Source organism: Anarrhichthys ocellatus, unplaced genomic scaffold (genome assembly GCF_004355925.1).
Source record: "Anarrhichthys ocellatus isolate YVR2014 unplaced genomic scaffold, GSC_Weel_1.0 scaffold34, whole genome shotgun sequence".
NCBI classification, from domain to species: domain Eukaryota; kingdom Metazoa; phylum Chordata; class Actinopteri; order Perciformes; family Anarhichadidae; genus Anarrhichthys; species Anarrhichthys ocellatus.
The window spans coordinates 1483495-1497066 of NW_022280064.1; the positions used below are offsets into that span (position 1 = coordinate 1483495).

A 13572-nucleotide genomic window follows, 5' to 3' on the forward strand; every position below is an offset into this window, starting at 1 on the left:
TGGAGGAAGCCTTGAGGTGCGCGGCGGCCCTGACCTGTCGGTGGAGACGGGGGGCTCTTACCGAAGCCGAGGCTGTGCGGGGAGAGCGCGAGGTCAAGTAGAGACGTGGGGTGGTGCGTTTCAGAGGCCGTTGCCAAGCACTAAAAAAGATCTTTGTCTCCAGGGTGTCTGTGTGCGCACAGATGAGGTAGCAATGAAAGGTTACCGTGAGCATGACAGGAGCAGTCATGCTGCTGCACCTGACCAATGATGCGCCAGGATTTGATCTATTCTCTTGCTGGAGACGGAGGAAGGGAATGAGATAATAAATCACAGCACACGTCAGGGCAGCTGTTGCATGGCTGCTCATACATGTGCACTCATATTCCCACATTTCTTTGAACACCTGTTGCGGAGATATACATCTTTTTGACCTGATCTTTAAACCTCTAAGCACTCATTAGGCGGAGTAAGATTTCTACGTGGGTGTTGTTGTTTGGAGTTAGTGGATTCCTCCAGTTACCCATTTAAGCCCGAGGGCAATAACCTCATCAAACATTGATGTCTCAAGAAATCATTGCCTTTGCTGGATTCAATATCTGTATCTTCTAAATTGGTCTCATTTATATACATATATTCACAGGGGGAGACAGGCATGACGCCAAACCATCAAAACTGATCACATGATTCTCAGATCAAAGCTGCAGGATTCTTGGTGTGAGCGAGCTGTCCACGCTGCAGCGTGTGCGTGCAGGATGAAGATGCAAGCTCATTAGAAGGAATCATATCCCATAATGCTCGATTTGGCGTTGCCATAGAGGTGTGTGTGGACCAGTGAGAAGAGCCAGGGAGATGTAGCACATTGAGTTATTTGAGCATGTATCTGTTCCTGTGTGTTTTGCACGTTGTGCAGCCTGGAAATTCTTTTGAGCACAGTCCCCCCCCCCCCCCCCCTTGTATCGAGAGGTAGATAGAGAAGCTTGGTACATCACATTCCTTTAAATGGCAAGGAGCCAATGGCTAGGTCCTGTGTAAGCCTCATGTTTAAAGTGCACTGCACATCTTTATGCAGGTTGTCAAAGGTCAGCGTTTATTATTGATAGTGCCAAACATTAGCATGCACGCAGTGTTGCCTCCCATTGTATTCACCGGAGGTTTTGACACCTGAAGGAGCGGTGGATGGGAGGGGGGGGGTCAGTGAAATGGGAGTATTGTGCACCACAGGTGAAAGGCAGTGGGTGTGTGGTTGACTGAAACGAGGGCTGTGAGAAAATAATGCATAATGGTGCCAGTGACTTTGAAGTGGTAGAGTTCCAAATCAGGTCTTTATAGAGGGCAAGGCCTGAATTCGCTGCTCTGATCATATCTTTGAAATCGAGGTATTTAAAGTGCTATATATTCTTTCTTTTTTTTCACAGTCAAATCTATTTCAATAATAGCTTTTTCAGACATTTCTTTTTCTTTCTACCACCCGATTCCATCTCTTATTTTTTGCATTCAAAGCCTCAGCTATCACTTTCCTCCCCAGATTTCCTAATTGACTCAAGAGCAGATGAATGGGACAGTTTTGCTGTAAAAAAAAATGTTCACCGATTATTTTTTTTTTTTTATCCCCGAGCATCGACAAACGTCATCGCGGCCGACTAAATGGTGGAATCATGATGTGGTAATGAAGAAAACACATACTAGTGCGTTAAGTGGTGCTGCCAGAGTCATTAAAGAGGATTGATGAAGGCCAGTCATCCCTCCATGACTCCAGGCCACAGAGTGGAAAAAGAGACACTACTTAAGTACATCTGCTCCACTCTTTATCTCCTCTCTTTTTTTTTTCTTCCCTCTTTTCTCATCACTTTCACCACACACACAAACAGCCTCCACCACGAGATTGCTCTATTATCTCAATCTCTGTGTTGCTCTTTAGAGCTCCAATAAGCCAGTGGCTGCTCGTAGGAAATGGAAGTACCTACAAACACTGCTAAATATCCTCAATTTGGCAATTATCTGCAATGTTGCTGACAACCAAGCTGCCCTAAATAATAATACAATGGAGCATGACACTTCTGATAGCACGGACATGTTTTTTTTCACAGCCGGTTACCTAATCTGGAGATGTACCGCCTTCATTATGTTCTCTTTGCATCGAAGTCAGTTGGTGACAACCTCCACGGGAAGTGCACATGTTCCTGATCTCGTTTTGTGTTATTCCACTAAAGAGAAAAAGTTCCGACTCTTTCTCCCATCCCACTTCTCCCTCTCTGTCTCTCTCTTTCTGTCTCTCGCTCCCTCTCGTTTGCATTGAAGTCCAAGCAATTGCTGGGGTTTCTTTTCATGAGCCCCGGTTCAGTCGCTTTGGCTTCTAAGCTATGCAAATGCATTCTGCCAGTGAAACTAAAGCCGTCTTTGTTGGTTCTCAGAGGCCTCCTCCACAGAGTCCTTCATCATTCCCTTGGATCGGGACCCTCACATTTCCCACCGTAATGAGACCACGGATAACTCTATCTCTTCTCCTCCATGCCTCCCTGCCCGTCTCTCTCTCCTCTGCCTGTCTCTCTCTCCGCCCCCCCCAAGAGTAGCGGAGGGATGTCTACAGTATATGCGCTTCTATCAGAGCCAAATAAGGATATACAGCTGGGTACGTCGTAGAGGAAGTAATTCGTTGCAGTAGAAGAAAAGAAGGGGCTTCAGACAGCACCAACTTAATCATACTGAATGTCAGCTCTCTTAGGACAGAGTCCTCTGAGACTGGCTCTGAATATACACTGCAGAGACAATGTTTTAACTTGAAGTCGGAAGCACTCCTGCTGTGCTCAGTATTCACTGGATAGTCTTTCACACTTTTACTTTAACACTCTTAATACAATGCGATTAAGGTGAAACAGCTGTTTTTCACTGTGATCAATTTTGGAAAGCGAACGTCAGGTTGGCTCGAAGTTCAAATTTAAGGGTACTACACCAAATGAGTACAGGCATTTAAGTGGTGAAAATGAGGCAACAGAGGCTATCCTGATGTTTGGTCAACGGTTTGAGTTGACATCCAAAAAACACTGGATCCTACATTACCCATAATGCAGCCAATAGCATCATTTCATTTGACCCTCCCTGCCTGCAATCTCCAACCTCAGGGTTATTTTCTCAGGCTTTACAAAGCCACCGAAGAAATGATAGAACTACCTTCACGAGCTGAGTCATACATTCTCATCTGTGTAACATCAGTGAAGTGCCCTTTTAGTTTGAGCACTGTGACTTCCTGTTTAGCTGCGAAGCAGAGGTCTGAGAGAGGTTTATGCGAGGTTTGTGTCTTTGTTGCAAGGGGGACACTCTCCACTGGAAGGATGCCACTCGCAGTCCTGCCCTCTCGCTGCTCCCCTTTAGCTACTGTGGAAGATGTAGCTGTGTGTAGTTTGGCAGTAGGCAAAATGGAGCAGTGGGCTTTATGGTATGCATAGTACAAAGCAGAGATAGAGTCGTGCGCAGCTGTGATAAATGGAATACATTTTTCTTGATGGTTTGTGTTCCAAAAAAAAAGAAAAAGGTATTATGTAGCTTTTGCTACTTTGCACACATCATGAACAGCTGTAATACTTGTCCTCCTTCTGCTGTGAGGATTTGGATGATTTAAGGAACACAATTTACCTCTGGATCATTCAAGGCCAAATCCCCACCGTGGACCAAAGAAGCTTATTGTAACCTGGCTGGCTGCTTCAACTGTTAAGCCCACATCCCCAAACCCTGAGCTACTTGTCCCGCTCCGTACAGTGCTGCGGACAGAAAGCTGCTCCTAATGATCTCGTAATCATTCATTCATTAAATCCTGTCCTGGTGCACGACTAGGCCGCCCTTCTGCCCCCGTTTATTTAGAATCAAAAGCAATTCTGGACTCGGAATTAAGTGTAGTAACCCGATATTTTCTCCTCTGTCTTCAGACATTCTGATGAAGCGGCCATTCATCATCTGGGGCATTAAAAACATGATTTAAATCTTAAATGTCACCCTTGGTCTTGCTGAATTACCTTGTACAGCAGCAAGACTTTTATCTGTCGTGATTTCATTTCATGTGTTAGTGTTAATATCCTCAGGTTGCCAGACACGAGGACCAACCTGAATGAATTAAAGCAACAACATCTTGCTTTAAAGGAACAGTGTGTAGCACTTAAGGGGATCTATTGGCAAAAATATAATATAATATGAATAAGTACTTTTAATTTAGTGTAGAATGAGCTGACGGAGCCCGGCATGTTGCGCCGCCATGTTTCTACAGTAGCCCAGAATGGTCAAACCAAACACTGGCTCTGGATGCGGCCATTCGCGTTTTCACGTTTACCATAGTTTTACCCGCATGCTTTGCAGACGGGAGAAATTGGAATTGGTTGATAACTGCATCCTCCCCGCTAGGTGCCGCCAAATCCTAAACACTGTACCTTTTAAAAAGCCCAAATGGCCAATACTAGTGTTGCAGTAGCAGTGTGACTCATGGCAGGTGTAAATCATTGGGATGAGACTCTTATTGGCATTGCATTGGGCTTCCTTTCCATACCCTTTCTATCTGTGTTGCCATTTTCATGATAATAAATAAACACTAGAGCATCAAAAAACATTTTCATCATGTTGTTGTTGGCTGTAGTCAGCAATATAGTAGCCTCATGTTTTTTCCTAAAGATGGACTGGATAAGTTTCACCATCATAAAGACCAGTGTAATGCTTGAAAGATGAAATGTCAGTAACAAGGGCATCCTGTTGGCCGTGGGGTTGAGGCAAAGCCGGCAGTTCAAGTCCCACCATTTAGTGAGTAGCATTGCCATCCCACACATCTCACCCTCTCCATCATTTCCTGTCTGCTCTTGACTGCATTAATACTATCCTAATGAATAAAAGACAACCAAGAAAATATGTTTTTAACAAGTGGCATAAGCTGCTCACAAAAGACTGTAATTCATAGCCAGAACACGCATAATGTCATGTAGCCTGTACTCAACAGGAGCTGATTTACATCCACTGAGTTTATTCTGAATCTGGACTCTTGACCTGCATGAATCCTATTTTTCAAATTAGTTTCAGTTTGTAGTTTGGTTTGCTTAAGAGTAAGGGAGGAAGTGCTGCTGTTTAGTTTCATTAATAATAATGCATCATATTTTATGAAGTCATGCATTATCTTAAAGCCTCCATCCATGGTCCACCCACACAGGTGTGTTTGCTTATGTTCCCTAATTAGCACTCTGCGCAGGACAGAGAAGTGAGTTTGAGTGACACCTCCCTCACCCGTTCGTTGATTCTGTTGTGTTGTTTAGGGCGGGGCAAGTTGCCCTGTTATGATCCCTATTAGTACACAGAGTTGGGTGGAATGATGTTGTTCCCGGCATAGCTCCTCCCAAAGCACCTGGTGAGCTCTAATTAGTCTGAGCAGCCTAATTGAAAACACCTGTTTGAGTGTGCGGAGCCTTTAGATTTGCAGACTAACTAGTGGCTATAGCTGTCAGATAATTGTAGTGGAGTAACAAGTACAATTGTGAAGTAGATTGCAATACTGCAATGGAAATACTCAAGTAGTACCTGAAGTACAGTACTTGATTAAATGTACAGGAAACAAAAACTAACCAGGAGAGAGACCTGGCTGGAACTCCGATAAAAGAACGGGTCAAAACAAAGTGTAATACCTCATGATAGCGCCACCACATGGTCGATCAGTGCACATTTAGTTGCATAGATAGGCCTGTTTGGGGAGATCAAAAACCAACTCAGAGAGTTACAGTTTCAGAGGTAAAGACTTCGGTGAAACAATTAGAATTGTAATTAAAACAATAGAGTATAAACCCGAGGCTTAAGTATTAATCCCTTAGCGGAGCCGGAGTTCTCCTTTGTGTTTCAGTTTTACATTTTCTGCTCAATTTCTAACCATTAACCCGCAGTTAAGTCATAAATTCATTAAAATCTCATATATACGCTGTGTTGCAGAAATGCGACTAACTGGATGTTTTTTTGGTTGATACCACAGCCCCACGACCCTCCATTTCTTCCAGCATTCATGCTTTCATTATGTCACGCCTATCACATGCATGAAAGTCTGGCCCGCTCGTAAATACTGTATATGACTGTATGTGATTGGATGGACAAGACCTGGATGCAGAGAGCGAGGCATGCAGCTGTATGTGCTCAGCCAGGTTTTAAATTTGTGCACAAAGAGAAGAAAGAGGTACATTTATGCTTTTAGAGGGGCTGAGAGAGACTGAGGCTTACGTCCTTTTACCTGCTTTATAGCTGATTTAATGACATGTTAATTAATGTAAGACTTAACTGTGTGTTAAAATTCATTCTGTTAAGTGATTATTCATAAAGTGTTAAATCATGGCATAAACTTGATCATTTATTGATATTAAGCTACTCTTATTTAACGCATGCATTCGATATTGATGAGTCATGCATACATTTTGCATTTAAAAAGCATCAATTGTATACCTCCATAGAGTGTTACAGATTATTCTTAATGAACGGCAGGATTAGCGGCTAAAATAGATCCTTTTAAGTGTCTGTGGTGCGTTTCCGTATGTGGAGTTACCATTTCCATGATTGGCATCACTTCAAATCACAGAGAATTATACATGCTAGCCAGCTTCAAAGTGACGCAAGTGATGAAAGGGGGGCTCGTTGAATATGAATGTCTCCTCCTGTCTTCCCTGACGCATTTCAGTCAATTGAATTGTCTTTGTTAAACCAAACTGGCAGGACCTGCATTTACACACATAAAGTACAAATTACACAGCGATCCCAATAGGTAGCTGACAAGAGCAACAGGGTGTGCCTTTTAGCAGAACCGTGGAGGAAATAAAGGGAAAAGGAAAGGATTGGTACGTTTGGCACCCACAAGAGGCTAATGCCAACCTTCAACTGTGTCACTTCAGCCCACACAGGCATCCTAAGTGCTGCTCCTGTGAAGTGATGTCTGTTGTCATGGTGACAGTATGTGAGCCTTGCATTGCACGTCCTCCGACTTCCCTGTTTCCTCCCTCCCTCCCTCCCTTCCCTTCCCTTCGCTGCCTACCCACTCGCTCATTCTCTCCTTCCCCTCACATGCCAGGAAATCAATCGCTGAAACAAATGTGAAGTGATTGCAGAAACAAAAGCTCCTCGCAGCAGCCTTACAATTGTGCACGAGAGCAGATGAGATTGCGGTGAAAGGGGGAGGAGGGGAGGGGAGGGGATGCATGTAGAGGGTTTGGGGGGGGGGCTCTGAATGTGTCTCTTCACAAATCACCACCATTTCACTGCGATGAGGCAACTGCAGGAAGGAAGCCTACTTAACTTCATAGCGAATAATGGTTGAGCTTCTCCGACAAGCAGGGACAGTGGCGAAGTAAGTGTGTTGACAGTGACGCCCTCAGTAGACCCCGGCTCCAAAACCAATGCTGAACAGGCAGCCAGCAGGGGAGCCACACATTGGCCCCTGGATAAGACTACCGTCACATCAATAACTTCCACCTAGGCAGCCACCCATACCAATGCTACTAAAAAAAACACACACACACAAATCCATGCTGTATTCCCCCCCCCCCCCCCCCCCATCTCTCACATCTAGTCATTCATCCCCCTGCTGGCAAAAGGAAAACCGAATCTCTTGAGTTGTGCTGTGGCTCTGCAGAGGCACTGTGAAATTTCAACACAGATGAACATGCAGTTTGTGTGTGTGTGTGTGTGTGTGTGTGTGTGTGTGTGTGTGTGTGTGTGTGTGCGCGCGCGTGTGTTTGGAAGCATGATAACTCCTTTTTTTGTGTGTGTGTGTGTGCTTTTTCATCTATCTAGGGCAATACTTTGCTGAGATATTAATTTAGCAATGTGCATTCACACACCAGCCCGGCTGAATGAGACGCATCGTGCAGAACGCACCTCAAAGTGCCTTTCGAACATGTGATGCAGTCATTACGTGCATCTTTACACTCACTAAACCTCCTACCCTTTCGAAAGGGTTATCCTTTTGTCTGCTGAGCCTTTTTTTTTCTATTATTTGGCTTTCCGTGTATCCCTCAATAGTCTCTAAAAACCTTATTCTTCTAACAGAAATTCACATTGTAATAGTTAATCTCTTTAGCGTCATGCTCTCTTCATCTCTCCGCCAGACACGGTATATCCCAGAGGCTGCTACACCCATGGGGATAACCTCAACTGTCAGTTAATGGCTTTCTATGGCAAAGTAAGTAGTTATCTGGAGTAGGCGAAGCACTTCTCCACTGAGAGTTCAGTAAGCGGGAAAGAAATCTAAGGGCGAGATTTAATGCAGATGTTGGCGTTCTCGCCCAGTTCTGATTGTCTGCCGTCTCCCTTGTTGTCTTCATTCAGGCTGCTGCAGCAAAAGCTTTGGAGTTCATAGTACCTGGAGTTATATTTGCGAACTGTAGGTGTATAGGAATTTCTTTACGGAAGTAGCCGCAATACACTGATAACAGTCACAGTCCAGAATCAGGCAAAAAGCTGTTCAGCAGTGTTTCCTCAAGGGTGCAACGCCTTAGAAAATCAAGCTTTGGAATTCAGTTATTAATCCAATCTGACCCATGACCCCGTCTATATGTGTCTGCACAGCTTGAGGTTTGCTTCCTGTTGGAGGTCTTCTCCCTCGCCACAAGCAGCGGAAGTCTCAACCCACGCTTTTTTCCGCTCTCACTTGACTTGGTTCAGTCTCCCCTGGCCTCAACAAAGGCTGCCGTCCACCACTCGTGGCACGGATTCCTTTTGCTCTGAGCAACCAGTCACTTTTATTTTATTTTCATTCAGACATTTTATTTTTAAGAGACAAATGAAATCATTACAATGACACCCGTAACCTGAGCTTCACCAAATGAAGACTTTACATCTTGACACAAGTGCAATTACTGATTAATTCAAAAATTGCTGTTGCGTAAGCAAATCGTATTATATGCAGCATGCGATCTGGTAGGAAATCTGATGCTTTTTCCGTAATGAATTTTTCATATCTTGTCATAGATGCAGTGAGTTAACACATGAGTTAATGTCAGCACAAGAAAGGTGTGATAATTATATATATGTATATAAAAGCATTGATGTAACACTTTTTTTAAATGTGCCCGGACTGTAAGAACAAAAAACTCGTGCGCATATATACACTTGTGCAAACAGAGAGACGCATACTTGGCATGTCCTTTTTTCCCGTCTTTCATGTCACTTAGATGTATTTCATCTGAAGATGAGTGAAGCCTAAAGCAGGCCTCCCAAAATGCCACATTCACAGCTCCAGATGACCTTCCGTCCCCTTTTCTCTTCATTTCCCTCCATCTTATTTCCATGAACCCTTATATTGCCTTTATCCTTGCACGCAATATTATTACTCCTTCGGTTCTGGGTGTATACCAAATGCCTCTAAGAGTCTGCACAGTTAAGGCATCTTAATATTAAGGAATTGGCTGGTTTGGCCTTTTTTTGACCTTTCATTGGTGTGATTACCTTAAAAAGGTTGCTCAAATATTTGTTGGAGCAGAGTTTACATACGTCCTCTCTTGGGTTGTAATCAAAGGTCTCTGTGCTGAACAGCCAGACTCCCCATTTTATCATCCAAGCTCATTTTGGGGGAAAGGTTGATTGTGTAAAACTGCAGGTCAATAGTCGATCTATAGTTGATTGTTTGAGGTCTGCTGTGCCAGTTCATGGTAACACCAGTATTTACTCACTGTATACATACATATAGCGTCTATGTTTTAGGGCTGTATTCTGGTGTGACTCAGGAGAAAGAAGAAAATGATCTGTAGCTTCCCAAATGATTTTGAACAAAGTGACTAAAACATTACCGGAGACCACCGTCGTGTTCCTCACGATGAGAAATTTACCAAAAGCTTTGATCAAAATTCATTGAAATACCCACCTTGAGGTTTGAATTTGTCATATTGTGGGTGTGTTTACCAAATGTGGAGTAGATTCCTCTGTAGTGGCACAGGTGATTTACAGATACGCAGCTATCAGAGATTCGTCTGTTTCAATAAAAGAGAAGTGGTGCTCCGGGCCATCTCACCACGTTATTAAAAGAAATGACAAATCTCGTATAATTAAAAATATATCGCAAAATCGATTTCATACTGGCGTCTGGTGAAGTATGATTTCCCATTGGCCTTTAGGCCGCCCGTTTTAAGGAGAGAGGAAATATTAAAGTTATTAACCTGGGTAGAAGTAAAAAAAAAAAATGAATGCATTAATTCCAGGATGTTGTATTTTAAATGAGTTTGGTTTGGTGGGTCTACGTGTTTGGTGTGCTGATGTGGGACCATGTAGTTATTAAAGTTTGTTGGCTGGGATATTAAACAGATAGAAACCACAGAACAGAGGACTTCAAAACAGCTTTGAAATGCACCAATAAACCTCAACATATTAGTGGATCCTCAGGTTCTCTGGGCTCATCAGAAGAGCCCATGCAAATCCAGTAATAGCTTCACTGAATGCATTAATAATCCTCCCCAAAGAGGTGGAACCTGTGTGCTGTTTCCATATTGCTATCCATATTTATATCATAAGCCACCTATCAACACATGCTGATAATATTCATGAATTCTGGAGCAGCCGATCCAGCAGAAGCCGAGTAGTGACATTCGGCCGGGCCGCCTCTGCGGCGAGAGCATCCTGCGGTGGGTGTCTTACATGTTGTGTATGTGTGTGTGTGTGTGCGTGGGCACCCACGTGCGCATGTGTGACTGTGTATCTGTCTGTTTGTGTGCGTGTTCCCCCGTGGATTTCTGTGATGCTGCCGTGGTAATTGGATGTGTGGCGCCCACCAAAAATCCCCTTTAGCCCTGGGCAAGCGCTCTTTCAATCCCAGCATGCCTCTGTGGAAAGCACAACCCAAAGTAAGGCTTATTCTTTCAACTGGCAAACATCAAATGGTTCCCTGTTCTCTCCATCACAGCCTCCGTCTCTCCCTCTCTGCTCCTCTGTAGCATCAGAGGAAAGACCATTAACATGTAATGACATGACCGTACACATGGCGTGGCAGTCGCAGGGAAAAACGTCCAGCTGCTCACCACAGTTTTCCCCACTTAATAACTGTTGATTTTTCGGTGATAATTATTTTGGGAGAACCACGAGAAACTGATTGTTCTCTGGTGGAGCGGATACAGCTCGGGGGCAGGTGCTCGAAAGTGTCAAGAGTGTTAAATTACCCCCGATGTGTGGAGATGTACCTAAAGCATGGCACAGGGTTGAGTTTTCTGCAGTCTGAATTTAATTAACGTTGGCTTGGCTCTATGGGAATCACGAGCGGCTACAGCAAACTTTCATCATGGAAAAAACAATGTCTGCAAGCTGACACCACAACATTAGCATGTACGTTAACAGAAGAATCAGCAATTAACTGATTTGTATAGTGTCACATTACCATACCAAATATCCATTTTGGCAATGAGCTCCTGTGTTTGTGAAGTGGTGGCATGGCTCGTGAAGCCTTTATAGTTGCTATATTCTAATTCCGCCACCGCATTTATTTTCAGTATATATCAATCTGTCGATTTTATTAATTGTTTAATCTATATCAGTCTTGATTGTCTGGAAATACTGTAAAATGGCAGTACAATTTCCCAAAGCTGTGTTAGATGTCTTCAAATTGATTGTTTTGTCCAGTCAAAACAATCCCTTGACCCCGGAGATATTCTGCCTTCCCAATAGTTTGAAATCCATATTTAAATTACAGCAATATATAGTTATATTGCCCGATTCAATGTTATATAGGTACATCGTCATATTTTGGAAGTTAAATACTTTTAGGGATGTCAATGTGGGCCTCTCGGTCGGTCTGGCGGCCACCTCGATTCAGACTGAACTACCAAATCAATTTTGGATGGGTCGCCATGACATTTGGTAATCTCACAGACTTTTCCTCACACTTTGCTTTATGACAGAAACCTGCAAACTGATGCCATTCCCGTTAGCCTCAGCTGCACTTTAGCCTTTGTCCTAATCGACAAATGCTAAGGTCCTAACATGCTGTAACATGGTTAGCATCATAGCGGCTTTGTGAGCATGTTAGCTGTCTAATGTTACTAATGTGACTATTAGTCCTGTTACTTGAGAAAGGACTTAAATAATAAAACAATTACCACAATTGTTTTTTGGATTAATTTCTCACTGAGCATTACAATAATCTTCTGCTCCAATAGTCATTTATTCCCTAAAAAGCACCACGGCTGCTTTAAAGTCGCACGTCTTCTTTCTTCTTCGCTGCAGTTGCTATTGTTAATCCCCAGTGCGATGCAGAAGTAATGTGTGACATCTCTAGACATCTCTAGGGCTAGTTTTTATTTTATTTTAACTAGAAGCCTCATTAATAATGCATGATGCAAAGAGAGGGTCAGAATAAGGCTTCTTAAGAGGATGCCTTTTTTAGGAAATCTGATCTTAACCGTGGGTGAGTATTAAGTCTTCACAGTGATATACCTCAAAGCATGCAGCCGGAATATGAGCACAAACAGGGACACGCTGCGGACCACGTCTTGTTGAAACTATCATGATTTCTCCAGCTGCCAGTGTCTGACATGTTTATGTGTCAATGTTTGTGCCTCCGTCTGTGTGGATTGAAATGTGTTTCTGCCGGCATCTGTATGCGTTAGATGCCGCAGGCTCTCTCATTCCAGTGGCCTTACCTCCCGCTGAATCACACACTGCAATGGGCAGAAAGAGAGGGAGGAGGAAGAAGACTTTCCTTCCCTTCCTCTCCTGTTTATCTCCTTTGATTCCTCACTGGATATTTCCGTGACCTTGTTTTCGAAAGTTGCGTAATGCGCTGCTGGAGGTTTGGGTGGAGGGCAACGGGGTGTGGAGGCAGCGGGGGTGGAGGCAGGACACTGATCTAAACTGTGATGACAGCTTAGGCTCTCTCCCTCTCACCTCCTCCGCGCTCTTGAGGGGAGGTGAGAGTGTGGCGACAGAGAAAGGAACCTTAAAGACAGCAGGGGATTTCGCCATCGCCACAAACACGGTTTATGGGGATGCGAGTGAATAAAAGAGCACTCTCTGAACCGTGCTGTTCATTCACACTTGGAAAGAATGGGTCACACTTGCATGGGTTTGCTTCCTGTTCCTGTATGTTTTACACCCCTGCTTTCTCTCTCTCACACACACACACATGCAGTGTGCACAAGAGGAAGAAGGCCTCTGACTCATTTATTTCGCCATTAAGTGGCTTGTTGTACATGTTACGAGGTTATTTTTGCTGCAGCGGAAGTGGGAGGCAGCCGTGATGATAACGTCATTAAAACGCCAAAAGGTGAACAGCAGTGGGAGTTACTCACTGCCTTGTCTGATGACATAATATGCTAACAATAGTAATAGTAATAAATTGCATGGTCATATAAAGCTCTGCTGCAATAGAGAGCGCTGTTGTAGGCTTGATATTGGCAGCTTTATGGAAGCAATAGTAATAAAACCCTCTGTCATGTAATTCGTAACACTTATTAGCATGCATATTAGTGGAATACTGGCTCTTTATTAGTCATTATGAAGCACTTATTATTATTATTGCCTTTTTCTGCATGACCAAATTCTACAACTACAAGGCCATTTAATAAAAGTTTTCCACAAAATAATATCCTAATTACTGCTTATTAATGGTAAGTA

At 43.5% G+C, this 13572-nt stretch overlaps 1 protein-coding gene across 4 annotated transcripts in view; it reads left to right on the forward strand.

The window, feature by feature from the left end:
• mdga2a (MAM domain containing glycosylphosphatidylinositol anchor 2a) overlaps window positions 1-13572 on the forward strand; it is a 156691-nt gene that overhangs the window by 1762 nt on the left and 141357 nt on the right. The gene's annotated exons all lie outside the window — the stretch shown is intronic.